Below are 27,052 nucleotides of genomic sequence, written 5' to 3' on the forward strand. Positions count from 1 at the left end.
ATCTATCTCTGCCTGATCGGTAAAAGCTGACGACACGAACAGTGATGCTGCATAGTAACAACTCCTTCCAATACTAGATTGTTTACTGACATTTTATGGCTATCCTTAATTTTAAAACTTTAAAGCTGATTGATTTCATAATGCGGATTTCAAAGGATAAAGTAGTTTTATTGAATGCTTCAGTTTAAGAATCTTTAATACATTGTATGTGTACATAAATGGAATTGATAGCTCCCATGGATCAGCATTTCATCTAGAGAACAATTCAAATATCATCATTCCAATTATTTCATTTCTTGGTGACAATCATCTTCACATTCATCACAATGTTTCTATATATAAAGCTAGCTGTCCCTGATACGCCATGCCAGAGAGTATCTCTCAGTACTTTTACTTTATGTACTTGTGTGCACCACATCTAGCATATAAAACAATCCCCTACCACAATTTCCAGCCAAAATGAAGAGATTGCGAAGACAATTTAATTTTTACTGTTAGCCAATTGTGATTTTTTTAATGCAGACTTTCCATGCAACAGTAGCACCACAAAGAGATCCCAAACTGGTCTAATAGTATTACACACACACACATAAATATAACAGTAATAATAATCTTTATTGTCACTAGGCTTACATTAACACTGCAATCAAGTTACTGAGAAAAGCCTCTAGACGCCACATTCCGGTGCCTGATCGAGGGGGAATTCAGAATGCCCAATTCACCTAGCAATACGTCTTTCGGTACTTGTGGGAGGAAACTAGAGCAGCCAGAGGAAACTCACGCAGACACAGGTAGATCGTGCAGACTCCACACAGACAGTGACCCAAAACCGGGAGTTGAACCTGGGACCCGGGAGCTGTGAAACAACAGTGCTAACCACTGTGCTACTGTGCCACCCTAATATATATGTAGCCAAACACATATATTCAGAGAACATATATATATACTCCAAATCAAAATCCTACTCTGGAGGACTTTTAACTGCACTAAAGTACTGCAACAAAATAATAAGACCACGTTACCAATTTATGCATATCTATTCACCAAGCAGCAAATCTAACCTATTAAAAACAGAGGCTAGAATTTAGCCTCTGTGATGGAAGAAAAATACACATAATTCAATCTAAGTTTGGTAACTCAAGCCGGCTAATCCAACCTGTAGTTATTTATGTCTTGCAGTGGTGAGCCAGAGTGCACAGTGTACATGAAGTACGTAAAATTCAACTTCATTTGAGAATTTTGGGAACGCACTATTGGATTAAAAAATCAAGATCATTGGCCTTTCCTGACAAATTTTCCATGATGTTGTTTACACCATGAAGGGCAATATATAATTGTCAGGATGGAATCACAGGAACAGAACATTATTCATAGATAAGTGTCAAAGAAAATTACAGAAATAATTCAACTACTTAGGACAGAAGTAATATGTCTTCATTAATAATTCCTTACAAGGCTGATAATGTGGTCCTGGCACAGTGCCAATGGAACCTTAACTTTGCAGTTGCTGCATTGGATGCCGTGAGCTGGTATGTTATAATACAAGGTCAGTTTATTTATAATAGGGAAGTGCTGTCCGTGCGCAAGGCCTCGGTGACTGGGAATACACCAGGTTCAAAGGACAAGCTATCTGCTTTTCAAAAGACTGCCAAGTTAATTAAGTTCATCACAATTTGCTTAACTTTAAATTTTCTGTTTACAATGCACTTTGCTAAAAGCTTGATGCCAGCTCTTAAATAGCTGTTGATTCTCTTTAGAACTGTCCATATATGAGGGTGAGTAATGGCTGGAATTAATCAGAAGGCTTGTGGGCATGATTTAATCAAAAAGTTCTAAGTGTGGCAGTGAGGGGGACTGCTGTGCGCTCCCCGACGCACGACGCGTGGCCATCCCCAATCAAAAGTTAATTGGTCCATTTAACGAGGCTGCATAGGCTTCATACCGCAAATGATGGTCCTTGTAGCTTATTCGCAGGACCGCAGCCTGCAACTCCCCCGCCAAAAAGGGGAGCAGCATTTAAACTGATCCCACAGAATAGACCCCACACAGCTCGCAGCCATGCCACCGAGGAGACCAGCCCCACGACTCGGGGATGCCAATCTGGCCAGATTGTTGGACGTATCGAGTGCAGACAGGGGGCGCGATTCTCCGCTCCCGCGCCGGTTGGGAGAATCGCCTGGGTCGCCAAATTTTCCCGCGACGCCAGTCCGACACCCTCCCGCGATTCTCCCAAGCGGCGAGAACGGCCCCGTCGGGTTCCGCGTGCGCAGGCCGGAGAATCGCCCGAGACACCCAAAATGGCGATTCTCCGGCACCCCTGCTATTCTCAGGCCCGGATGGGCCGAGCGGCCCGCGTCCACACCTGGTCACTGCTGGCGGGAACGCTGGGGGGCGGCCTACGGGGGGGGCAGGGGGGATCTCGCACCGGGGGGGGGGCCTGAAATGTGATCTGGCCCGCGATCGGTGCCCGCTGATCGTCGGGCCGTCCTCTCTGAAGGACGACCTCCTTTCATCCGCAGCCCCGCAAGATCCGTCTGACATCTTCTTGCGGGGCGGACCCGAAGAGGACGGCAACCACGCATGCGCATGCGCGGGTGACGCCAGTTATGCGGCGCCAAGGCCTGGCGCGCGTAAATGACGCGGCGCCGCTCCTAGCCCATTATCGGGCCCTGAATCGGTCGGGATAGGGGCTGTTTCGCGTCGTCGTGAACTTCGACAGTGTTCACGACGGCGCGAACACTCTGGGCGAAATTCTCCATTATCGGCGGAAAGTCCGCCGATCGGCGCAAAAAACGGCGCAAATCCCACTTGCGTCACGTCATAAAAATGGGCCGATAGTCTGCGGCCCGAAATGGGCTAGCAGCGACGTAACGGGATCCGCGCTTGCGCAGTGGTTCACGCCGTGCAGCGTCATACGCCGCAGAGTTGCCCCACGCCACAGCCGGCGTCTGTGGAGGGAAGTGGCAGAGGCCGTCACCACTGTGGCCCTAACACCACGGACAGGCACCCAGTGCCACAAGAAGGTGAACGACCTCGTCAGAGCAGGCAGGGTGAGCGTCCCCCATATCCCCTCTCCCCCAAATCCCCCCTCCCCCATATCCCCCCTCCCCCATATCCCCCATTCCCCCCTCCCCCATATCCCCCCTCCCCATATCCCCCCTCCCCCATATCCCACTCCCCATAACCCCCCCCCATATCCCCCCTCCCCATATCCCCCATATTCCCCCCTCCCCCATATTCCCCCCTCCCCCATATCCCCCCTCCCCCATATCCCCCATATCCCCCCTCCCCCATATCCCCCCTCCCCCATATTCCCCCCTCCCCCATATCCCCCCTCCCCCATATCCCCCCTCCCCCATATTCCCCATATCCCCCCCTCCCCATATCCCCCCTCCCCCATATCCCCCATATCCCCCCTCCCCCATATCCCCCCTCCCCCATATCCCCCCTCCCCCAAATCCCCCCTCCCAATATCCCCGCCTCCCCCATATCCCCCCCTCCCCGATATCCCCCTCCCCCATATTCCCTCCTCCCCCATATCCCCCCTCCCCATATCCCCCATATTCCCCCCTCCCCCATATCCCCCCTCCCCCATATCCCCCATATCCCCCTCCCCCATATCCCCCTGCCCCATATCCCCCCCTCCCCCATATCCCCCTCCCCATATCCCCCTCCCCATATCCCCCATATCCCCCCTCCCCCATATCCCCCATATTCCCCCCTCCCCCATATCCCCCCTCCCCCATATCCCCCCTCCCCCATATCCCCCCTCCCCCATATCCCCCCTCCCCCATATCCCCACTCCCCATATCCCCCCCCTCCCCCATATCCCCCCTCCCCCATATCCCCCATATCCCCCCCTCCCCCATATCCCCAAGTGAATCCAGCCCTAACCTTAACCTCTGCAATGCACGCGCAAACCGATGGCGTGCATTCATATACCTGCCTAACACTGTTGCCTTTTACCCCTGCCACCACCAACCCCCCCCCCCCCAGGAGAAGCGCGCACACAACAATAGGGAGCATGTGAGGACTGGAGGAGGGCCCGCTGATGAGAGGCCACTGACCGTACACGAGGAGAGGGCCCTGGAACTGGCTGGCGGACCTGAGGACCGGGAGGTTGCTGATGCAGAGGTCGGGGCCCCACGAGCAAGTGAGCCACCAACAGCCCGTCCCCATATCCCCCCTCCCGTATATCCCCCTCCCCCGTATCACCTGATCACTGCCTGATGTCTAACCATGCATGCTTCATTGTGTATCGCAGGACCAAACGTCCAGGCACCCATCCCCGCAGATGCACACCGCCCGCAGGATGCCCCTCGGAGACCACAGGAGACGGAGAGACCCGCACCCTCCAGCATGCGACGCCCGCAGGATGCCCCTCGGAGACCACGGGAGACGGAGAGACCCGAACCCTCCAGCATGCAACGCCCGCAGGATGCCCCTCGGAGACCACGGGAGACGGAGAGACCCGCACCCTCCAGCATGCGACGCTCGCAGGATGCCCCTCGCACACCACGGGAGACGGAGAGACCTGGAGCAACAGGGAGGCGACACCCCCGTCACGTGCGGGAGCGACCACCCAGCGATGAGGGGGGCAGCCACAGGCCCCCGTCACATCCGAGCCAGGACACCACTACCCAGGACACCACTATCCAGGACACCCCTACCCGGGACACCACTACCCAGGACACCCCTACCCGGGACACCACTACCCGGGACAGCACTACCCGGGACAGCACTACCCGGGACAGCACGACCCAGGACACCCCTACCCGGGAAGACGAAATACCGGACAGTGACTCAGAGTGGATGGGTGGAGACGAACCCCCACCCCAAAGTGCCATGGACTCAGAGTGGGACGAAGAGCACGACACAACGCCACTGGCTGTCACCAACACCCTCCACCATCGCAGAAACACTCACCACGGTTGGGCACTTTAGTGATGAGGCGTCTGGTACACTCACTGGTGCGCACAACACAGCCGTCCCGGTACAGCAGGTGAGCTAGGAGCAGCAGAGGGACCGGGCGGTCGGAGGGCAGCCCAGGCCAAGCGAACATCTGCGCCCAGATGGATCCCGGGTTCCTGCAGTTACCACACCCACACATAGATCCGATGCAACCACCGACACGGAGACGAGCGAATAGGGTGACGGGTGGCTTGCGGCGGCTGCGGTCACAGGTGGAGGAGTCCACCCGCGTCCAGGAGCTGGGAGTGGTCCCGGTCATGCGTGCCACCCAGGCTGACACCGCACGGGTGGCGTCCGCGGTGGAGGCAATGGGTGCGACGGTGTCAGACATGGGGAACGGTTTACGAGGCCTGGGGCCTTCCGTGCAGGCGGCGTCTGTGGCCCAGGAAATGGCTGCCCTCTCACAGGAGGCCATGAGCCAGTGCCAGCGCCAGATGGCAGAGGCGCTCAACACCATAGCCCAGTCTCAGCAGGCCATGGCCCAGTCTCAGCAGGCCATGGCCCAGTCTCAGCAGGCCATAGCCCAGTCTCTGCAGGCCATGGCCCAGTCTCTGCAGGCCATGGCCCAGTCTCAGCAGGCCATCGCTGAGGGCATCGGCGCCAGTGGCCATGTGCGAGCTGGCGTCGCACTGTCGCAGACAGGGTTCGACAACCCCCTGGGCTCCATGGCTGCAAACCTGCAGACCCCTGTCGATACCAGCACGGGCCTCCAGGACTGGCAGCGCCAGATGTCGGGGGCGCGTCGGATGGCCAGTCCGTTCGCATCCCCCACCCATGTAGAGGCCTGGGGGCCATCGGGCACCCCGAGGGAGGAGGAGGTGGTGTGGTCCATCCCGGCTCCCTCTGTAGGGGAGGTCCCGGTACACCGCGACACCTCGGACTCCCCCCCTTCCATCCCAGGTGCATCGGGTGGGCAACGGGCAGGACAGGCTGGCAGCTCGCCATCCCAGTCGCCCGGGCCGCAGCCTGGCCCATCTAGGTCAGGACGCCCCAGGAAACGGCCGCCAAAGGGATCCAGTGTCAGAGGGCAGGAATCACAGGAGTCCACCTCCAGTTCTGCTGTACCGTCTGGGGAACCACGTAGACGTAGTCAAAGGGCCCGTAAGGCCAAACAATTAGACACTGAGTAAGTTGGCACGGGTGCAGGGCACAGATGAGTTTTAGGGGCTAGGGCACGTGCATGAACTCCTTTGGTTATTAAAGTCAATGTTACACCTACCGAAGCTGCCTTTCTGCTCTGTCCAAAGTGTGCGGGGGTGTCATGTACGTTGAGCGCAAATGTGTGTGTGAGGGGAGGTCTTACCTCAGCCCCAGGTGAGTCTGCCCCCTTCCCCCTGGGCCGCCATCAACATCCCCCGGGCAGAGGACGGGACCGTGCGCTGCAGTGTCACAGCCGCATGCAGGGATGGTCCGGGTGGATGGTGGTACTGTGGCCATGGGTCAGACATAGTCCAACGATGTAGAGCCAGGAGCTCATCGGAGGCGGGTTGTCATCATTCTCCATGGCCTGCGATAGACACGCGTCCACCCGCAACTGGGTGAGCCCGGCCCGTTGTGCCGCCGGTGGATCGGCAATTGGGGGTGGGGGGGTGGTGTGCATGCGGGTAGGGTGTGTGGGGTTGGGGAGGGGGGTGAGGGTGCTGGGTGGGTGGATGGGTGGGGGGTGTGGGTGGTCGGCTGTTGTCATGGTGTGCGGTCTGTGGCCATACTACCAGATTCCCACGCCCATCTAGTCAGTGAAGCGGGCGTCTATCAGTCTGTCCCGTGCCCGCTGGGCCAGCCGGTAACGGTGGACAGCCACCCGCCTGTGTCTACCCCGTCTGCCCTGACCATGGCCCCCATCCCCCTCATCTGGGGAGGACTGGGCCTCTTCCTGCTGCTCCTCCACTCCGCCCTCCTCTGCCTGCGGCACATCGCCCCTCTGCTGGGCTATGTTGTGCAGGACGCAGCACACCACAATGATGCGGCCGACCCTATCTGACCGATACTGGAGGGCGCCCCCAGAGAGGTCCAGGCACCTGAAACGCATCTTCAGCACGCCAAAGCACCTCTCGATCACTCCCCTTGTCGCTACATGGGCATCATTGTAGCGGTTCTCCGCCTCATTGCGTGGCCTCCGTATAGGCGTCATCAGCCACGATCGCAATGGGTAGCCCCTGTCGCCCAGCAACCAGCCCCTCAGCCGGGGATGGCGTCCCTCGTACATGCCGGGGATGGATGACCGCGACAACATGAATGAGTCGTGTACACTGCCTGGGTGACGGGCGCAGACGTGCAGGATCATCATGCGGTGGTCGCAGACCACCTGTACGTTCATTGAATAGGTCCCCTTCCTATTAGTGAACACGGCCCTGTTCTCTGCAGGTGGCCGCACGGCGACGTGCATCCCATCGATCGCGCCCTGGACCATGGGGAACCCGGCAACGGCAGAGAAGCCCACGGCCCGGGCATCTTGGCTGGCCCGGTCCACGGGGAAGCGGATGTAGCGGTGCGCCATGGCATAAAGGGCATCTGTCACTGCCCGGATGCACCGATGCACCGATGTCTGCGATATGCCGGACAGGTCCCCACTCGGTGCCCGGAATGACCCCGTTGCATAAAAGTTCAGGGCCACCGTAACCTTGACGGACACGGGGAGAGGGTGTCCCCCGCCAGTGCCACGCGGTGACAGGTGTGCCAGCAGGTGGCAGATGTGTGCCACGGTTTCCCGGCTCATCCGGAGTCTCCTCCTGCATTCCCGGTCCGTGAGGTCCTGGTATGACTGCCGGGGCCGGTACACACGGGGCGCCCTCGGGTGCCTCCGTTGCCGTGGGGCCGCGACGTCCTCCTCCCCCTCCTCGTCCTGTCGGTCAGGTGTCCCTCCAGCCTGGGCGGCTGCCGCCTGCCCCTCTGCGGCAGCATGCGCCACCTCTCTGGCACGCTCCTCCTCCTCCTCCTCATCCAGGGCAACATAGACATGAGCGGCTGCCACCACGGCGGCCAACATCGCTGGATGGTCTGAAAACATGACGGCCTGGTGGGGGGGAGAGGAACGACGACATGTCATCATTGCCCATATCCCCTCCTCCCCCCAGCCAGGTGGCATGGACCGCATGGGTCCAACATGGGTCTATAAAATAATGAGGGGCATAGATAAGGTAGATAGTCAACATCTTTTCCCAAAGGTAGGGGAGTCTAAAACTAGAGGGCATAGGTTTAAGGTGAGAGGGGAGAGATTCAGAAGGGCCCAGTGGGGCAATTTCTTCACTCAGAGGGTAGTGAGTGTCTGGAATGGGCTGCCAGAGGTAGTAGTAGAAGCGGGTACAATTGTGTCTTTCAAAAAGCATTTAGATGGTTACATGGGTAAGATGGGTATAGAGGGTTATGGGCCAAGTGCGGGCAACTGGGACTAGCTTAATGGTAAAAACTGGGCGGCATGGACTGGTTGGGCCGAAGGGCCTGTTTCCATGCTGTAAACTTCTATGATTCTATGAACTGTTGGAGGCTGGCACCTGGCCAGGTGGACCAACTCATTTGCCCTCCCATCACCCACCCCGGCACGGACCCCAACCCCCAAACTCCACCCCGGCACTGACCCCCCACCTCCACCCCGGCACGGACCCCCTCCCGGCACTCCCCCGGAGCCCAGCCTACCCTAACCACCCCACCCCCCCCCCGCCGCACACACACAAGCCGAGACACACCTCTCCTCACGCAATCAGTCTGCGGCCACGCCATTTCCTGCCCAGAGCCAACCCCCCAGGCCGTCACTCACCTCCTCGCTGGTCGGCGTGAGCCTGGAGCACCGGGTCACACCGATGAAAAGGAGGTTTGATTGATGTCGACGTGAACGGTCATCACGTCGACGGGACTTCGGCTCATCCGGAAGGGAGAATATCGGCAGGCCGAAAATCGGCTGCCTTGCGCAGACCCGTGACATTCTCCGCGGCAGCGGCGCCATTAACGCCCCGCCGACTTTTCTCCCTTCGGAGACTTCGGCGGGGGCGGGGGCGGGATTCACGGCGGCCAACGGCCATTCTCCGACCCGGCGGGGGGTCGGAGAATGACGCCCTCTGCCTCCATTTCGGAGAATCCCGCCCAGGATACCCTGTTCCCCCCGAGTGCTCAGAGGGTCAGCCACAGGGCAGCGAGTGTCAGCTCGGGGAGCGTCATCAGGAGGACTGGCACCCAGTGACGTAAGAACAACGACCTCCACCGGGCGCACAGGTGAGTTGAAACCGCGCCCCCCCCCCCCCCCCATCCACCCCTCTCCCACACCTCCCATCGGCGACCATTGCCTGGCACTGCCCCCATCCAACATACCATTCCCCGGCCCACCCATGTTCGGCAGTGCTGCCCATGCCTCCCCATTACACGGTGATCGATGTGGCGGCTCAAAACTCCTCTCTGTGTCTTGTCAGGAGAAGGTGGCCCACAACAGATGGGAGAGGGCCCAGATGGGCACCGGGGTACTGGACATCAGAGTCCTCACCCCTTACAAGGAGCAGCCCCTGGAGGACGCGGGGGTGGCTGAGGACATATTGGTCACTGACGTAAAGGTTGGCATACGGTGCAGAGGTGAGGATCCACCGGCCGCTTCACAGGTGACCTGAAACACGTGAGTTGATAATGCCATACAGAATGATCCTTCCCTTCCACTGACCACATATCCTGCAGGATCTCCATCTGACAATGCTGGCCCATCCCAGTCCCACCCACCCCGCCTCCACCAGCGCAGAACACCCACCTCGGTGGGACATGTTAGTGGACAGGATTCTGCGGCACAATCTGGTGAGCCCCACACATTGCTGATGTAAAGTGCAGCAAGCAGGAATGCCCAGGCGAGACAGCAGGCAGATGTCTGCTGGATCCCAGGACCCAGCTAGGTTCTAGCCAGATGCGGAGCCTATGGAACAGATGTACCCGGAGCTGATGGAGACGTTCAGATACGGCCATGATATTCAGAGTGGGGTGTCAGCGACACTCCAGCAGGTCCATATCCAATTGGAGGAGACCCAGAGGCTACGGGCGCAGGAGATAGCAGCGGCAATGTGTGGCAGCGAGGCCAACACTGCTCGGGTGACTACCGCAGTGGAAAGCCTGGTGCACGACATCAGTAGCATGAGCTGTGGCATCCAAGGCGTGGCTCAGTCAGTGACAGCCTTGGCTGAAAGTCTCCTTAGCATGTCCAACTCGCTGGGGGACGTGTTCCAGTCCCCGCCCCAGGTGGACCTTTTTGAGGCACTGCGGAGCATGTCCCAGTCACAGGTGGGCATTGCCAGGGCGCTTCAGAACATGTTCCAGTCACTGAGGAGCATCGCTAAGGGCATTGACACCATGATGCAGATATTGGGGAGCCGCCAGGGCGGGCCGAGGCCGCTGATGCAGAGGCAGCTAGGGCTCAATCCAGCTGCCCCTCCATCCCGAGATGACCCCCTGGGACCTATGGGCACCCACCGGGAGGAGGGGGCGCTGGGTGCCAACTCTGAGCCACCCTACGGAGTGGTGACGGAGGCCACTTGCTCCCCCAAAATCCACCCCGCCCCGACAATGCCGCATCTCACAGTCAGTCCGCAGAACAGGGTGGCACAGAGAGACATGTGTCCCTGGCAAGTGGGCTGGGACCCTTTGCCCGCCAGGGATATCGAAGGCCATGGGACGCGGTAAGCAGCAGGCTGCCTCCACCACTGATGTGCATCCTGGGGATATACCTAGACATAGCGGTAGAGCACAGAAGGCCAAGCAGGTCGAGGATCACTGTGAGGGCACTTAGGGGGAAGGGAGTAGGTGGGTTGGAGGGTGTAGGGTGGGGTGAGAGGGGGGGGAGGTTTGGGACGAGTGGGGAAAGGAGGGGCGGGAGCATCGGGGGCTAGGGGCAGCTGGGGACACATAAGTACAGCATTAAAGAAATTGCACTTTCTTCCGCAATGCAGGCCGAGCCGCAATCCGCTGCCGCAGCCCCCTGGGCATGCTGGTCCTGGGTTCTCCCCCATCCCAGGCACACCACATGCAGGTGGAGGGTGTGACCGAGCAGTCAACAGACAGGCAGGAGTCAGACTATGGCCTAGATTGAGGTGCACCAGTGCTCAGCTATCAGCGGGTTTTCATCACGCCCCTGCCTTCGACAGTGATCGGTTGACAGTGCCGATACAGTCCCATCACCCTGGATGGATGGTACACAGAACCTGTGGAGGGTGTAACAGGGTAGTGACGGGAGAGAGAATGGGTGAGGGGTAAATGGGGGTGGGAGGGAGGGGGTGAAATGACGAACAAAGTCATGCCCTATGTGCAGCGGGCGAGGGTGAGGGCTTCTCAGGTCCTCCAGGCTTTCTGGATCCTTGCCACTGCCGCCTGTCTGCCATCCTCCGGCTGGTCCTCCTGGCCCTCCCAAGGCTTGTCCTCCAGCCCCTTCTGGTTTGGCATACTCCTCCTCAGAGGTGGCCGCATGTTCCTCCCCCTGCACCTCCAGCATGTCACCCTGCTGATGTGCCAGGCTGTGAAGGGCACAGCAAACCACCATGAAGCGGGAAACCCTCTGAGGGGGTATTCTGCAGAGCAAGACCATAGGTAGTTGAGGCATCAGAACCACATTTTGAGGAATCTGATGCTCTGCTCAATAACAGTGGTCGCGTGGGCCTTGTTCTATCAGTCACTGGCCTCCGTACCAGCGTCATTAGCCACGTCCTCAGTGGATACCCCTAATCCCCCAAGAGCGAACTGGCCATCCCTCGGTGGTCCTCGAATAGGCCAGGGTTTCCTCAGGATGTAATTGTCGTGCACACTCTCTGGGAAGCGTTCAAAGACGTGCATTATCTTCATGTGGTGGTCGCACACGAGCTGGATGTTCAGGGAGTGGAGCCACTTCCTGTTGATATAAAGCACTCCTTAACGGCCCAGTCCACGCAAAGCACATGTGTGGCATCTATGACCCATTGTACCAGGGGCATCCTGACTATGCCGGAGAATCCTGCTGCCCAGGAATCTTGTTGGGCCTGGTCCATGTCAATATTTATATAGTTAGCTGCCCAGGCAAACAGGGCATTTGTGACCTCAGTCAAAGATTTCACCCATCCAGTGTAATATCTGTAAGAAATTGCAGAGGGTGTGATATTGGCGACCAGTGGTGTCTTCCACCGCAGGACCCTCCATTCCCGCATGCTTTCCCCCCTCCGCACCACATCCCCTACCATCCGACACGCCCTGCCCACGCATCCCCAACCGCAGTGGGGGCCCCTGGGCACTGGACCTCAGGCGCTATACCCCAGACATCCGCCCATAACGTTAGCTAGACCAGGCGTTACTCCCCTCCCCAGTGCACACACCCACCCTCTGGTCAGGGAAATGTCCCCAGTGCTGGGGCCCAGCCCCTGGGTGTTCGGATGTTTGCTGCTGCGTTCATGGTGTTGCTTCCTGCAGTGTTCAGGCATAGTCTCCAGGCCTCACGGGCTGATAGGGTTGCTAGGCAATAACTCCCACATGCTAAATGGCATAACTACCCAAGGGAATCCACTTGGGACCTGTGAAGTGCTCACTTAACTACGATTGCCAATTCCCTATCAGCAATTGTCCTCAGCCGCGCAGCCAGAGGCCTCCACGGTCAGTGGGAGTTACGGGTGGTCGGTGGGAGAGTCTAGCAGGGGCTGACCTGCTATGGGTACACATGATCCAGGAGGTGACATGGAGGACCCGTGGTTGCTTAGGCACCCAACACCCCCAAGCCCTTCCCTGCCCCCCCCCCCCCCCACTGATGGCGGCCTAACCCCCCCCCCCCAACCGACTAAGGCTGCCCCTGCCCCTGCTTCCTCCGCCCCCTCCCCCGCCCTGGAGCACTGGGGCAACAACCTCAGTGCCCCCGGGCTCATTGCCTGGGAGCGAAAATGTCTACTCACCTCCCCGTATCCCCACTGTAGCTTCACGTTTTTAAAAGATTGCACTAATCGGTGCCTTCATGTCCATTTGCTAGGGAGACGGTTAGATAGGGGATTGTTCCCATTAATTGTGTGGAGATTGGCTTTAAGTCGTGGTTATTGGTTTCAGGCTAACACTACGGCAGGATCCTGATTTCGCCTACTGGAGCAGGCCGGTTAGATCGCAAAACGATTGCCGCCCAGCGCGGTAGCCGATTTTGGCCTCTCCCGCGATCTAACGGCCAAAATCTAGGACGGCCAGGCACGTTGAGGATCACCGAGGGCACCAGGGAAGGGGGGGAAGGAATGGGGGATAGATAGGGGGAGGGGAGGGCGTGGGGTTGGGGGCTAGGTAGGGGGTGGGGTGGGGTTGGGGCTGCGGGCGGCACTATTGGGAATGGGGTACTATACACACATTAAACAACTTTTTGTACAGTCATTATCATGCCTCTGTCACTTGCTTCCACAATGCGGGTTGATCCCCGGACCCTTTGCCCATCTCTCCAGGGAATTCTGAAATGTCGTAACCAATGCATCCACTATCTCTGCTGCCACTTCCCCGAATACCCTAGGGTGCAGGTCATCAGGTACCAGAAACTTATCTGCCTGTAATCCCATCAGTTTATTCAATACGTCTCCCTAGTGATGTTTACTGCACCACATTCCTCTGCATTAACTGTGGTTTAGGGAATTTTTTATTATCTTCTACCGTGAAGACAGGCAAAATATTGGTTCAGTGCCTCCACCATCTCTGTGTTCCCCATTATTGTCTCACCAGTATGGTCCTCTAAAAGACCTATAACGCTCACCTGATCTACCCGAAGCGGTAAGGTCTAACCCCTTCACCTAGGAGACTTTAGGCGAGGTGCCATTCAGTACTGTTTCCCACAAACTGGGATCAGGGGGAACGGCATTTGGGGGGTCTCCCAGAGGTTTGGAGGCCCCCCGGGTGGTTGGCCTCCAGGCACCTCTGCTGCCAGCTGGGCACCTTGCTACTGCTAGCCTGGCATCCTGACACTGCCAGCTTGGCACCCTCGCAGTGCCACCCAGACCGCCTGTGTTGTGTCCATGCCATGGAACAGGGTTGGGTTGGGTGTTCCGCTATACAGACGAACCAACATGGTTGTAGATGGTACAACTCTGTTTTATTACTCTTGATAACAACATCTGCAAACTTATGACTGGTTCGTAATTTAACCTGTGGACCCAGCCCTAACACTATCTTTGAGAGGCATTCAGCCCATGGTGTATGTCTGAGTGACACGCTGTGAGCTCTGTGCTCTGAGCTGTCTCCTGCTGGAATGAGCGGGAACTGTGGTGTTCCCCATTTTATAGTGCGTGTGCTCTCACTGGTGATTGGCTGTGATGTTGTGTGTGTGTTGATTGGTCCGTTGATCTGTCCATCAGTGTGTATGTGTGTTTGCACCATGATATGTTTATCTGAATATCATGACAGGGCCCAGGGGTGCCCTCCCCATGTGAGGCCGGGCACGGGGAGACCCGATAACCCCATTATACGTGAGCTGCTGGTCCAGCGGTCGCATTTTGCAGGGGTTCAAGAGATCTTGGTGCCATTTAAAAATGGTTTCCCGATCACCTCCTGCATTGAGGGGCGCTGGTGAGCAGAGCTCCTCAGTGCAGGAAATGGGACTAAGTGTGGCCTCATTGGGGCGTTCCTTGCTGAGGCCCCGGATTGCAACAGAGTTCCGTTCGATAGTGTAGTCTTCTTCGGCGCTGCGAGCACTGGAAATCACCCGACTAAACACGCTCGACATGGGGCTCTGTTGCAATTCGGTTAGATCGTATGTAAAGTATCGTCTTCAACTTGAGGATACCATCCATCATGTTGTGTGGCGTTATCGCTATGCTAAATGGGATAGATATTGAACAGATTTGGCAACAGACATGAGGTGCTATGGGCCATCAGCATTAGCAGAATTGTATTTAACCACAATCTAACCTTATGGCTCGGCATGCCCCCAACTCTACCATTACCACTAAGTCAGGGGATCAATCGTGGTTCAATGAAGGGTGCAGGAAGGCATGCCTGGAGCAACACCAGGTGTACCTAAAACTGAAGTGTCAACTTGGTGAAGCTACAGCACAGGACTGCTTACGTGCCAAACAGCAGAAGCAGCAAGTAATAGACAGAGCTAAGTAATTCCACAACCAATGGATCAGATCTAAGCTCTGCACTGCTGGCACATCCAGCTGTGAATGATGGTGGACAATTATACAATTCACTGGAGGAGTTGGGTCCACAAATATCCCCCTCAGTGATGGTGGAGCCCAGAACATCAGTGCATAAGATAAGGCTAAAGCATTCGCACCAATCTTCAGCTAGAAGTGCCGAGTGGATGATTCACCTCAGCCTCCTCTGGAGGTCTCCAACATCACAGATATCAGTTTCCAGCCAATTAGATTCACTCCATGTGATGCTAAGAAATGGCTGAAGGCACTGGATACTACAAAGGCTATGGGTCCTGACAATAATCTGGCAACAGTACTGAAGACGTGTGTTCCAGAACTTACTGTGCCCCAGCCAAGCTGTTCCAGTATAGCTACAATTCTGGCATTTATCCAGCAAAATGGAAAATTGCCCAGGCATGTTCTGCACACAAGAAAAAGGACAGATCCAACCTGGCCAATAACTGTCGCATCAACCTACTCTCGATAATTTGTAAAGTAATGGAAGGGGTCATCAACGGTGCAATCAAGCAGCACGTACTTAGCAATAGTCTGCTCACTGGCAATCAGTTTAGATACCCACTGGGGTCACTCAGCTCCTGACCTTATTGCAGACTTGGTTCAAACAAAAGATTTGAACTCATCAGGGGAGGTGACAGGGAGAGCAATTGACATCAAAGCAGATTTGGCCGAGGGTGGCACCAAGGAACCTTAGCAAAGCTAGAGTCAATGGGAATCAGGGGGAATAGCTTCCCCTGGTTAGAGTCATATCTTGTATAATGGAAAATGGTTGCGCTGGTTGGAGATCAATCATCTCAGCTCCAAGGCACAACTGCAGAAGTTCTTCCTTCAGCTGCTTCGCAAAGGACCTTTCTTCCATCATAAGGTCAGAGGTAGGGATGTTCGCTGATGAATGCACAATGTTCAGCACCATTTGTGGCTCCTCAGATACTGAAACAGTTCATGTCCAAATGTAGGTAGACCTGAACAATATCCAGGTTTGGGCTGACAAGTGGCAAGTTACATTAGGGCCAGACAAGTGCGATGAATAGGAGAAATTGTCATACTTTATAGTTTGTATTTTTGCAGTAACATTTTTAAAACCGAGGTTAAAACATTGACAAACAGTGGGTGCGATTCAGCCACTGCGTTGCGCCTGGCCAAAAACGGGTTTCGTGCTGGGCGATGAATCAAGCGCAATGCACCTGACCTGCTGCGCCCAGAGCAATCTGGATCATGCCCTCACTGGGCGAAATCCAGATCAGCATATTTAATTGAATCATTGAACTCATTTAAATATACGCAGCCCGTTCAAGGCCGGAGTTTCGCGAATCCTGCGATTTACCAGCCCCAGTAACGAAGCCTAAGGTCGGTGTGAATTAGTATTGGTTTCCAAAAATGGAAAAAGAAGTGATGGCCATTCTGGGGGGCTCAGAGGCCATTGGAGCCCCTGGTGTTTGGGGACTGTGCAGCGCATGGGGGTGGGGAGGGGTGGGTTCTGAAAGGAGAGTGTGGAGAAAGGCGTGTGCGGCCCTCAGCGACCCCATTGCTCACTTGGGCGGGTGGGGGCGATTCCCCGCATCCAACCTGGATGAATGGGGATGGGTCACCCTTATGCCTGGATGGTGTGGGGTGGGGTGTGACGGGAATATTTATTGATGGTGGGGAGCTAGCCCCTCTGGGAACTAGGGTTGAGGATGTTACCCCTATCTGTGGGGGGGGGGGGTCATGATATCCATGGGTGGGGGTGTGGGGGATCCTCAACCTAACTTTGAGATCTGGACACCCTTTAAAAATGGCATCCCGATCTCTGAGCACCAGATTTTGCTGGCGTCTTTAGTTCTTCACTGCAGAAAAACTTCTCGGCGCAGGATGATTCAGTGAGATCCACAAAGAGACTAAGGGCAGGATTCTCTGGCCTCACTGTGCTCTTGCTCGAGCGAAATTAGGCCAGTGAATAGCGGGAGAGGCCGAAAACGAGAACCATGCCAGGCACCAAACAGTTTGCGATGCAACCAGCCCGCTCCCGTGGGAGAAATCGGGATCTCGCTGTAGCGTAGTGAGAAGCCAATTATCACCACTTCAGCCCCATTGCCATACAATTAATGAGAGACACCCCTTATCCTTCGGCCTCCTGTCATTCAGCGGCCTCCCCAGCAAGAGGGCACGCTGGCGCTGATCAGTGCTGCTTTTGAAAAACATGAACCTGGTTCACATTAACACTGCAATGAAGTTACTGTGAAAATCCCCTAGTCACCACAGTCCAGCGCCTGTTTGGGTACACTGAGGGAGAATTCAGAATGTCCAATTCATAGAATTTACAGTGCAGAAGGAGGCCATCGAGTCTGCACCGGCTCTTGGAAAGAGTACCCTATCCAAGCCCACACCTCCACCCTATCCCCATAACCCAGTAACCTCACCCAACGCTAAGGGCAATTTTGGACACTAAGGGAAATTTAGCATGGCCATCCACCTAACCTGCACATCTTTGGACTGTGGGAGGAAACCGGAGCATCCAGAGGAAACCCACGCAGACACGGGGAGAACGGCAGACTCCGCACAGACAGTGACCCAAGCCGGGAATCGAATGTGGGATTCTGGAGTTGTGAAGCAATTGTGCTAACCACTGTGCTCCTGTTCTCCCCACGGTAGCACATAAGAGCACGTCTTTCAGGACTTGTGGGAAGGAACTGGAGCACCCAGAGGAAACCCACGCAGAGACATGGAGGACGTGCAGACTCCGCACAGACAGTGACCCAAGACAGGTATCGAACCTGGGGCCCTGGCGCTGTGAAGCATCAGTGCTAACCACTGTGCTACCGTGCCGCCCTAGCTCTACCACTAGGTATGTCCCCAGGATGCGAATCTGAGATGGAGGCAGCCAGCTGCTTACCACGTCCCGTGGTCTTCAATGCCCCTGGCAGGTATCCTCTGGAGGCTCTGGGGTCGGAGAATCCCGGCCCACTTTTCAGCTGCACATGCACAGCTGTGCCGCCCTGTCCCATGTGCTGGCTGCAATCGCAGCCTCATCTGAGGGGTGGAACCCAGAGGAGTTGGTAGCCACCATTGTCAATCCATGGGACAGGTCTGCATTGGCAACCAGCACCCCTCCTCCCACTCGGTGCCCCTATGGCCATGGCGTTCACCTTGGGACGGAGGGGCAGCTGGTTCGAGACCCAGCTTCTCCTGTGTCATCTGGCTCTGCCACACCTGGCTGTTCCCCGATGTCTGCACCATTGTGTTTTCGCCCTCAGCGATGCCCTGCAGTGTACGGGCCATGCTCTGCAGTGCTTCAACAATGCCTATCTGCGATTGGAACAAGAGGTGGGTTCCACAAACACATATAAAGTCAATAATGCAAGATGATACTTTGAATGCAAATCTTTGCAGGTACCTGTGGGTTTGTGGAACCCACCTCTTTACTCACCTGATGAAGGACCTGCTCTCCGAAAGCTAGTGATTCCAAACAAACCTGTTGGATTTTAACCTGGTATTGTCAGACTTCTTACTGTAAAAAAGCAGGTCAAAGGCTAGGAATCCTGCGGTAACTCATTTCCTAACTCCCCAAAGCCTGTCCAACATCTGCAAGGCACAAGTCAGGAGTGTGATGGAATAGTCTCCACTTGCCTGGATGAGTGCAGCTCCAATAACACTCAAGAAGTTTGACATTATCCAAGACAAAGCAGCCCGCTTGATTGCTACCACTTCCACAAACATTCAATCCCACCACCACCAAGAACCAATGGCAGCAGTGAGTGCAATCTACAAGATGCACTGCAGGAACTGATCAAGGTTTCCGAGACAACTTCCAAACTCATGACCACTGCCAGCTATAAGAACAAGGGCAGCAGATAACTGGGAACGCCACCGCTTGGACACTCCCCCCAAATTACTCACAATCTTGACTTAGAAATGTATCAGCGTTCCTCCATTGTCACCTGGTCAAAATCCTGAAAGTCCCTTCCTCACAGCACAGTGGATGAACCTACACCTGAAGACAGCTCACCATCACTTTCTGAAGGGCAACAAGGGATGTGCAATAAATGCTAGCCTGGTCAGCGACGGCACATCATGTAAATGAATTTTTTTTAAAGTTTCCTGATTCACTTTGTGCCAATTATGCACTCTTGTCCTGGCGCTTTACCTTTACAAAGCCTGCTCACAGTAAACTTCCATTAGCAACAAAATAAACAGAACACCAGACATTATTCCACTTTCTAATTAAAGATAATTATGGATGACAAAGGCCATTTACAACTTACGAACATATTTATTCGGAGCAGGAATAAGCCATTTAGCCCTCCAGCCTGCTCTGCCATTTGACAACATTGTTTTCAGTATACCAGTGACTAGAACTCAAAAGTATTTAATTGGCTGTAAAGCAATTTGAGATATTGTGAAAAATGCTGTGTAAATGTGGGTGTTGTGCCTTTCTTTTCATTACACCTGCATGCAGTAAGCAGAGTGCCTGTAGCAGTAATGACATTGTTGGCCCAATGCTAGTTCTCTTTGGATAATTAATCACTGAGTAATCAAAGATGTTAGGAAAGTGGCTACAAATAAATTATTACATTTACAAATAAATTCAACTTTGTAGGTAATACAACTTTACCATTCTGACTTCTCTTGACACCAACCCACAATACCATATATGGCATTTGTCCCTTTTACGCTAATGACACTATCTTCAGGATTTATCAATCAGACATCATCAGCAGCTGAGGGAAATGTAGATTGAATTGTTGACCAAACTTTTCAGAGAAGAACAAAACTTTAGTGTGGCCTTATCTCAAGAACTGAGTGCTTGGCTCAGGGAGTAGAGGGTTATTCTCAGGCACTGCCCACATTATTGTTGTTGGGCACTGCCCCCAGCACTTCCACCATCACTCTACCCTCGCACTGCTCAGGTAGGGGGCAGTGCCTGAGAAAGGGGGGTGGGGTGTGTGCTTCGTGGCAGCAGGGGAGGATTCCATTAGGAGTTGTTCTCAGGGGTTGTGGTGTTCGAGGTCGGGGTTTTCTAGCAGGGTGCTCGCCGAGGTGATTCTATTTTTGATCTTTTGTTATGGGTACCCTTTAAAAAGTGCACCCTGATCTTGTGAAACCTAAGTTGCTGGCAGGGCGGGCCAGTATCAGAGCCAGTATGATATTGCGGGACCCGTCCCTTAGATTTTATTTTTTATGTTGCTCGCAATACAGCGGAGGAAGCTGCTGCTGGGACAGACAGCTTCCACGCTGTTTTTCCTGCCTGCTTCCACACTCTGTAAAAGAGTAAATTCCACCCTGTGAATCGCCAACCTATAATGGAAATAGGAAACTCCAACAGCAAAAAAAAGTGTGACAGCAATATCATGAGAGAAATCGGGCGAAATTCTCCGGTATCGGCGCGATGTCCGGCAACTGGCGCCCAAAATGGCGCAAATCAGTCGGGCAGCGCGCCGCCACAAAGGTGCGGAATGCTCCACATCTTGGGGGGCCGAGCCCCAACCTTAAGGGGCTAGGCCCGCGCCGGACAAACTTCCGCCCTGCCAGCTGGCGGAAAAGGCCTTTGGTGCCCCGCCAGCTGGCGCGGAAATGATATCTCCGGGCGGCGCATGCGCGGGATCGTTACCGGCTGCTGACGGCATTCCCGCGCATGTGCAGTGGAGGGAGTCTCTTCCACCTCCGCCATGGTGGAGACCGTGGCGAAGGCGGAAGGGAAAGAGTGCCCCCACGGCACAGGCCCACCCGCGGATCGGTGGGCCCTGATCACGGGCCAGGCCACCGTGGGGGCACCCCCCGGGGCCAGATTGCCCCGCGCGCCCCACAGTACCCCGGAGCCCGCCCGCGCCGCCTTGTCACGCCGGTAAGGTAGGTAGGTGGTTTAATCTACGCCGGTGGGACAGGCATTTTAGCGGCAGGACTTCGGCCCATCCGGGCCGGAGAATCGCGGGGGGGTGCCCGCCAACCGGCGTGGGGCGATTCCCGCCCCCGCCGAGCATCCGGTGCCGGAGAATTCGGCAAACGGCTGGGGCGGGATTCACGCCAGCCCCCAGCGATTCTCCGACCCGGCGGGGGGTCGGAGAATCTCGCCCATCATTTCTAGAAGCATTTAAGTCATAGGATCAGGTTTCTATTAAAGCCCTTTATGGTAAAAGTCTATTTTCTGTTTCTCTGGGATTTCAATTGATTTATTTTTTGCCACATTTACATTGGATCATCGAGAATCCTCCCCCCAGAGAAATTTAATTCCCCAGTGTGACACCTTCTGATAGATTATATACAGGATGGTGCAGGGTGGGGTGAACCTAGAATTAAGTAGAGATTTCTTTCTTTAAACAATCTCATCATGCATAGAGGGATTTCATTCTCAGACTTAGCAAGATTAATAAAATGGATGATAGTCAACAATCTATTTTGCATCATTCTGGTGGTTTCTTACATTCACTTTGATGAGGCTCAAGATTTCAAGCCTCGGGTACATCAATACAGCATATCATCACTTTAGGGCATAATGAAAATTTTGATTGCAATGCTTACATGTTAATTTAAATTCAAAGAAAATTTTCAGTTTAATGTTGTGGAACTTAAAAACTGCACCTCCACCTCATACTATTTGTTACCTCAACAGTTACACATATTCTTGGAGGTCTTCTGGAAGTGCAGGAGTACCATGGTTCACCCCAAGGGTTGTTTGGGAGAGACCAGGGCTGTCAGAAGGACCAGGAACACATGAAGGACCAGGTTGTATCGAGAAAGGGAGCCTCATCTTGTAAATGAGATGCAGAACAACATGCAGAGTGATGGTAGAACTTTATTGGGCAGGAAGGGTGATGTGGTAAGGATCATATGAATCATGAATGCATGAGCATCTCCCAAGCCTCTCTAGCACCAATGTCCTGATGCTCTTCATGTGACCCCTCATGTCTTTCCAGATGCTGCAGCTGGCCATCAGCTTCTTCATCATCCTCCTCATCTCCACTATACATCTCCTTATCGACCAGGATGAACACTCCTCTGCAGCATGAGATTGTTATGCAGAGCACAACATACCAGAGCAGACAGGGAGAAGTTGCTGAACACAGCGGGTCTGAAGTGCATATGTTTTAATGCAAGAAGTATTACGGGTAAGGCAGATGAACTTAGAGCTTGGATTAGTACTTGGAACTATGATGTTGTTGCCATTACAGAGACCTGGTTGAGGGAAGGGCAGGATTGGCAGCTAAACGTTCCAGGATTTAGATGTTTCAGGCGGGATAGAGGGGGATGTAAAAGGGGTGGCGGAGTTGCGCGACTGGTTAGGGAGGATATCACAGCTGTACTACGGGAGGACACCTCAGAGGGCAGTGAGGCTATATGGGTAGAGATCAGGAATAAGAAGGGTGCAGTCACAATGTTGGGGGTTTACTACAGGCCTCCCAACAGCCAGCAGGAGATAGAGGAGCAGATAGGTAGGCAGATTTTGGAAAAGAGTAAAAACAACAGGGCTGTGGTGATGGGAGACTTCAACTTCCTCAATATTGACTGGGACTCACTTAGTGCCAGGGGCTTAGACGGGGCAGAGTTTGTAAGGAGCATCCAGGAGGGCTTCTTAAAACAATATGTAGACAGTCCAACTAGGGAAGGGGCGGTACTGGACCTGGTATTGGGGAATGAGCCCGCCAGGTGGTAGAAGTTTCAATTGGGGAGCATTTCGGGAACAGTGACCACAATTCAGTAAGTCTTAAAGTGCTGGTGGACAAGGATAAGAGTGGTCCTAGGGTGAATGTGCTAAATTGGGGGAAGGCTAATTCTAACAATATTAGGCGGGAACAGAAGAACCTAGATTGGGGGCAGATGTTTGAGGGCAAATCAACATCTGACATGTGGGAGGCTTTCAAGTGTCAGTTGAAAGGAATTCAGGACCGGCATGTTCCTGTGAGGAAGAAGGATAAATACGGCAATTTGCGGGAACCTTGGATAACGAGAGATATTGTAGGCCTCGTCAAAAAGAAAAAGGAGGCATTTGTCAGGGCTAAAACGCTGGGAAAAGACGAAGCCTGTGTGGAATATAAGGAAAGTAGAAAGGAACTTAAGCAAGGAGTCAGGAGGGCGAGAAGGGGTCACGAAAAGTCATTGGCAAATAGGGTTAAGGAAAATCCCAAGGCTTTTTACACGTACATAAAAAGCAAGAGGGTAGCCAGGGAAAGGGTTGGCCCACTGAATGATAGGCAAGGGAATCCATGTGTGGAGCCAGAGGAAATGGGCGAGGTACTAAATGAATACTTTGCATCAGTATTCACCAAAGAGTCCTTCTCTTGGTAGATGTTGAATCTGGAGAAGGGTGTGTAGATAGCCTGGGTCACATTGAGATCCAAAAAGCCGAGGTGTTGGGCGTCTTAAAAAAATATTAAGGTAGATAAGACCCCAGGGTCTGATGGGATCTACCCCAGAATACTGAGGGAGGCTGGAGAGGAAATTGCTGAGGCCTTGACAGAAATCTTTGGATCCTCACTGTCTTCAGGTGATGTCCCGCAGGACTGGAGAATAGCCAATGTTGTTCCTCTGTTTAAGAAGGGTAGCAAGGATAATCCCGGGAACTACAGGCCGGTGAGCCTTACTTCAGTGGTAGGGAAATTACTGGAGAGAATTCTTCGAGACAGGATCTACTCCCATTTGGAAGCAAATGGACATATTAGTGAGAGGCAGCATGGTTTTGTGAAGGGGAGGTCGTGTCTCACTAACTTGATAGAGTTTTTCGAGGAGGTCACAAAGATGATTGATGCAGGTAGGGCAGTGGATGTTGTCTATATGGACTTCAGTAACGCCTTTGACAAGGTCCCTCATGGTAGACTAGTACAAAAGGTGAAGTCACACGGGATCAGGGGTGAGCTGGCAAGGTGGATACAGAACTGGCTAGGTCATAGAAGGCAGAGAGTAGCAATGGAAGGATGCTTTTCTAATTGGAGGGCTGTGATCAGTGGTGTTCCGCAGGGATCAGTGCTGGGACCTTTGCTCTTTGTAGTATATATAAATGGTTTAGAGAAAATGTAACTGGTCTGATTAGTAAGTTTGCAGACGACACAAAGGTTAGTGGAATTGCGGATAGCGATGAGGACTGTCGGAGGATACAGCAGGATTTAGATTGTTTGGAGACTTGCGCGGAGAGATGGCAGATGGAGTTTAATCCGGACAAATGTGAGTTAATGCATTTTGGAAGGTCTAATGCAGGTAGGGAATATACAGTGAATGGTAGAACCCTCAAGAGTATTGAAAGTCAAAGAGATCTAGGAGTACAGGTCCACAGGTCACTGAAAGGGGCAACACAGGTGAAGAAGGTAGTCGGGAAGGCATACGGCATGCTTGCCTTCATTGGCCAGGGCATTGAGTATAAGAATTGGCAAGTCATGTTGCAGCGGTATCGAACCTTAGTTAGGCCACGCTTGGAGTATAGTGTTCAATTCTGGTCGCCACACTACCAAAGGGATGTGGAGGCTTTAGAGAGGGTGCAGAAGAGATCTACCAGAATGTTGCCTGGTATGGAGGGCATTAGCTATGAGGAGCGGTTGAATAAACTCGGTTTGTTCTCACTGGAACAACGGAGGTTGAGGGGCGACCTGATAGAGGTCTACAAAATTATGAGGGGCATAGACAGAGTGGATAGTCAGAGACTTTTCCCCAGGGTAGAGGGGTCAATTACTAGGGGGCATAGCTTTAAGGTGAGAGGAGCAAGATTTAGAGTAGATGTACGAGGCAAGTTTTTTACACAAAGGGTAGTGGGTGCCTGGAACTCGCTACCGGAGGAGGTGGTGGAAGCAGGGACGATAGTGACATTTAAGGGGCATCTTGACAAATACATGAATAGGATGGGAATAGAGGGATACGGACCCAGGAAGTGTAGAAGATTGTAGTTCAGTCAGGCAGCATGGTCGGCACGGGCTTGGAGGGCCGAAGGGCCTGTTCCTGTGCTGTACATTTCTTTGTTCTTTGTTTGCTGGGACATATAGAAATGCCCTACTGGACGATCCAGACACATGAGTCTCATCCTTAGAAGACGGTCTGCTCGATGATGACTTGGATCACATTGTCTTGTTCCTCTACCTTGGTATGCAGGCTCCTCATTGCAATCAGTAGTCATCTCTTTATGGGTTTTCCCTTGTTGGCAGGGACTCATCCTTAAAGGTGCACAGGAGAATGAAAGGTCCCGAGTATGTAAACATTATGGATTTTTTCAGGAAACAATGCACACCTCTGCAGGATCTGCTGCTGGTGGTCACAGATCAGTTTCCCATTAAAGGAATGGAATCTCTTCTTGCTAATAAGAGACATTCATTGGACTGTGGAGGTCGCTCATCCTTTTTACAGGGTACCTTCTTCTGAGTGCTGGTGCCTCCTCTTAATACGCTAAGCAGCTTGAAATCCTGTGATTTCGCTGCCAGTGGGTAGGAAGCTCCAGTTATTGGAACCATGTTCTCACACCTCCCTGCTTCCCAAATTCTCCTCACTGGAGAACCTGCCTCCTGATTGGGTGATGCCCACTGCACTTGGGCATTGCAAGACTGAAGGACCAGTCTGTTTGTTGCTTCATGCACATAGCCCACCCCACCCCCTCTCAAATGACCCACATGCCAAAAGCAAGATGGCACAATGGAGATGCGATCCCAAATCCCCAGCAGGGATTCTCAATCAAATCACTCTGGGAATGCTATACCAGCCTTATTAAGAAGGCAAACTGCCTGACCCTACAGCTGCTGGATGTAGTAATGGCCTTAGCTGCTGTCACCAATCTTAAATAGCTGCCAGGCTCTGACACCCCATGGGTCCCGTGCACCTTCCGTAAAATTTTAACATTCCCCAAAATACCCTTTAATTGGATGTTTAATCGCCTTAAAAAGCTTGCAATTTCCGGTTTTGTATTAGTGCCCACTATTCGATTTGCCATTCACCACTGGTAAAATAAGGACACAGTGGTGATGATGTCGGAAGTCCTTGCCAACAACACCCTCCACCATTCGTGTCACCTCCAAGGTCATCTGTTCTGTTACAGAGCCAGAAAATTCCGATCCATGTAATGGTGACTCTATTCAAACAGCCAGCATGAACAAATATACTTTTCAAAAGCCAATCAGTTTTAGTTGAAATCATTTTGAAGTGTAATTAAGTAATCTTACAGTTAAGATCATTCTGATTATGAAGCAGAGTACTGTACGCAATTTGCACCATCTAGTATAAAAAGCTGTTGAAGCGATTGAAAATCTACAACATAGATTTAGGATTATACCAGAAATAAGAGAGTATGATTACAATGAAAGAGTTGGAAAAGCTAGGACTATATTAACCAAAGTAGAGAAAATTAAAGGACAATCTGAAGAAGTGTTCAAAATATTTAAAGGGTTTCGAGATAGTGAATAGGGAAAGAATATTTCCATTGTCAGTCACAGCGTAGGTTAGAGTTTATGTTTGATATTAATGAATAAGAGATAACAAGGTGCCATTTTTTCATGCAAAGAATCTGTGGAATGTGGAATCCACCACCTTAAATGGTTTTTGAAGCCAAGGCAATCATGGCAATTTTCAGAAAATAGATAAATATTTGCAACTCAGATCTATTCCAGAGTAAATGGAAACAGCAGAAGAGTGGAATTAAAATAGACAACTCTGTTGTGGATTAGGAATTTGACTAATTTAGAACATGAGGAAGCGTCAGAATATATGGGTTTGCCATCCAATCCTGCAGCGTGAGCAGTCAGAGCCTAGTTAAGGACACAAAGTCAGCTCTCAACAATCACTAAGAGTGTTCCAGTTGCGGCGATGCACTATTAAGCCGCACGTTTCGGCAGCTCCCGTTCTAACGGACTTTTGGGCTCTTTTTGGGAGCATCAACGGAAATTTTTTCGGACCAAACCCAGTGTGGGGTGACGAAGTAAGGAGTCCCCCCTAGTGTGTATGGAAAAGATCGGTGGTAGTGGCCAGATTGCGAAGGATCATTTGGAGCAGCGGCAGAGAAGAGAAGGAAGAAGCAAGATGTCGACGGATGGAGCCCAGACGACACG

General features: G+C 53.2%; 1 protein-coding gene across 3 annotated transcripts in view; it reads right to left on the minus strand.

Annotated features, from left to right (window-relative positions):
* Nucleotides 1–27,052, minus strand: part of LOC140425321 (adenylate cyclase type 2-like) — a 1,061,108-nt gene that overhangs the window by 796,364 nt on the left and 237,692 nt on the right. The window lies entirely within an intron of this gene.

This window comes from Scyliorhinus torazame, chromosome 6 (genome assembly GCF_047496885.1).
Source record: "Scyliorhinus torazame isolate Kashiwa2021f chromosome 6, sScyTor2.1, whole genome shotgun sequence".
Lineage (NCBI taxonomy): Eukaryota > Metazoa > Chordata > Chondrichthyes > Carcharhiniformes > Scyliorhinidae > Scyliorhinus > Scyliorhinus torazame.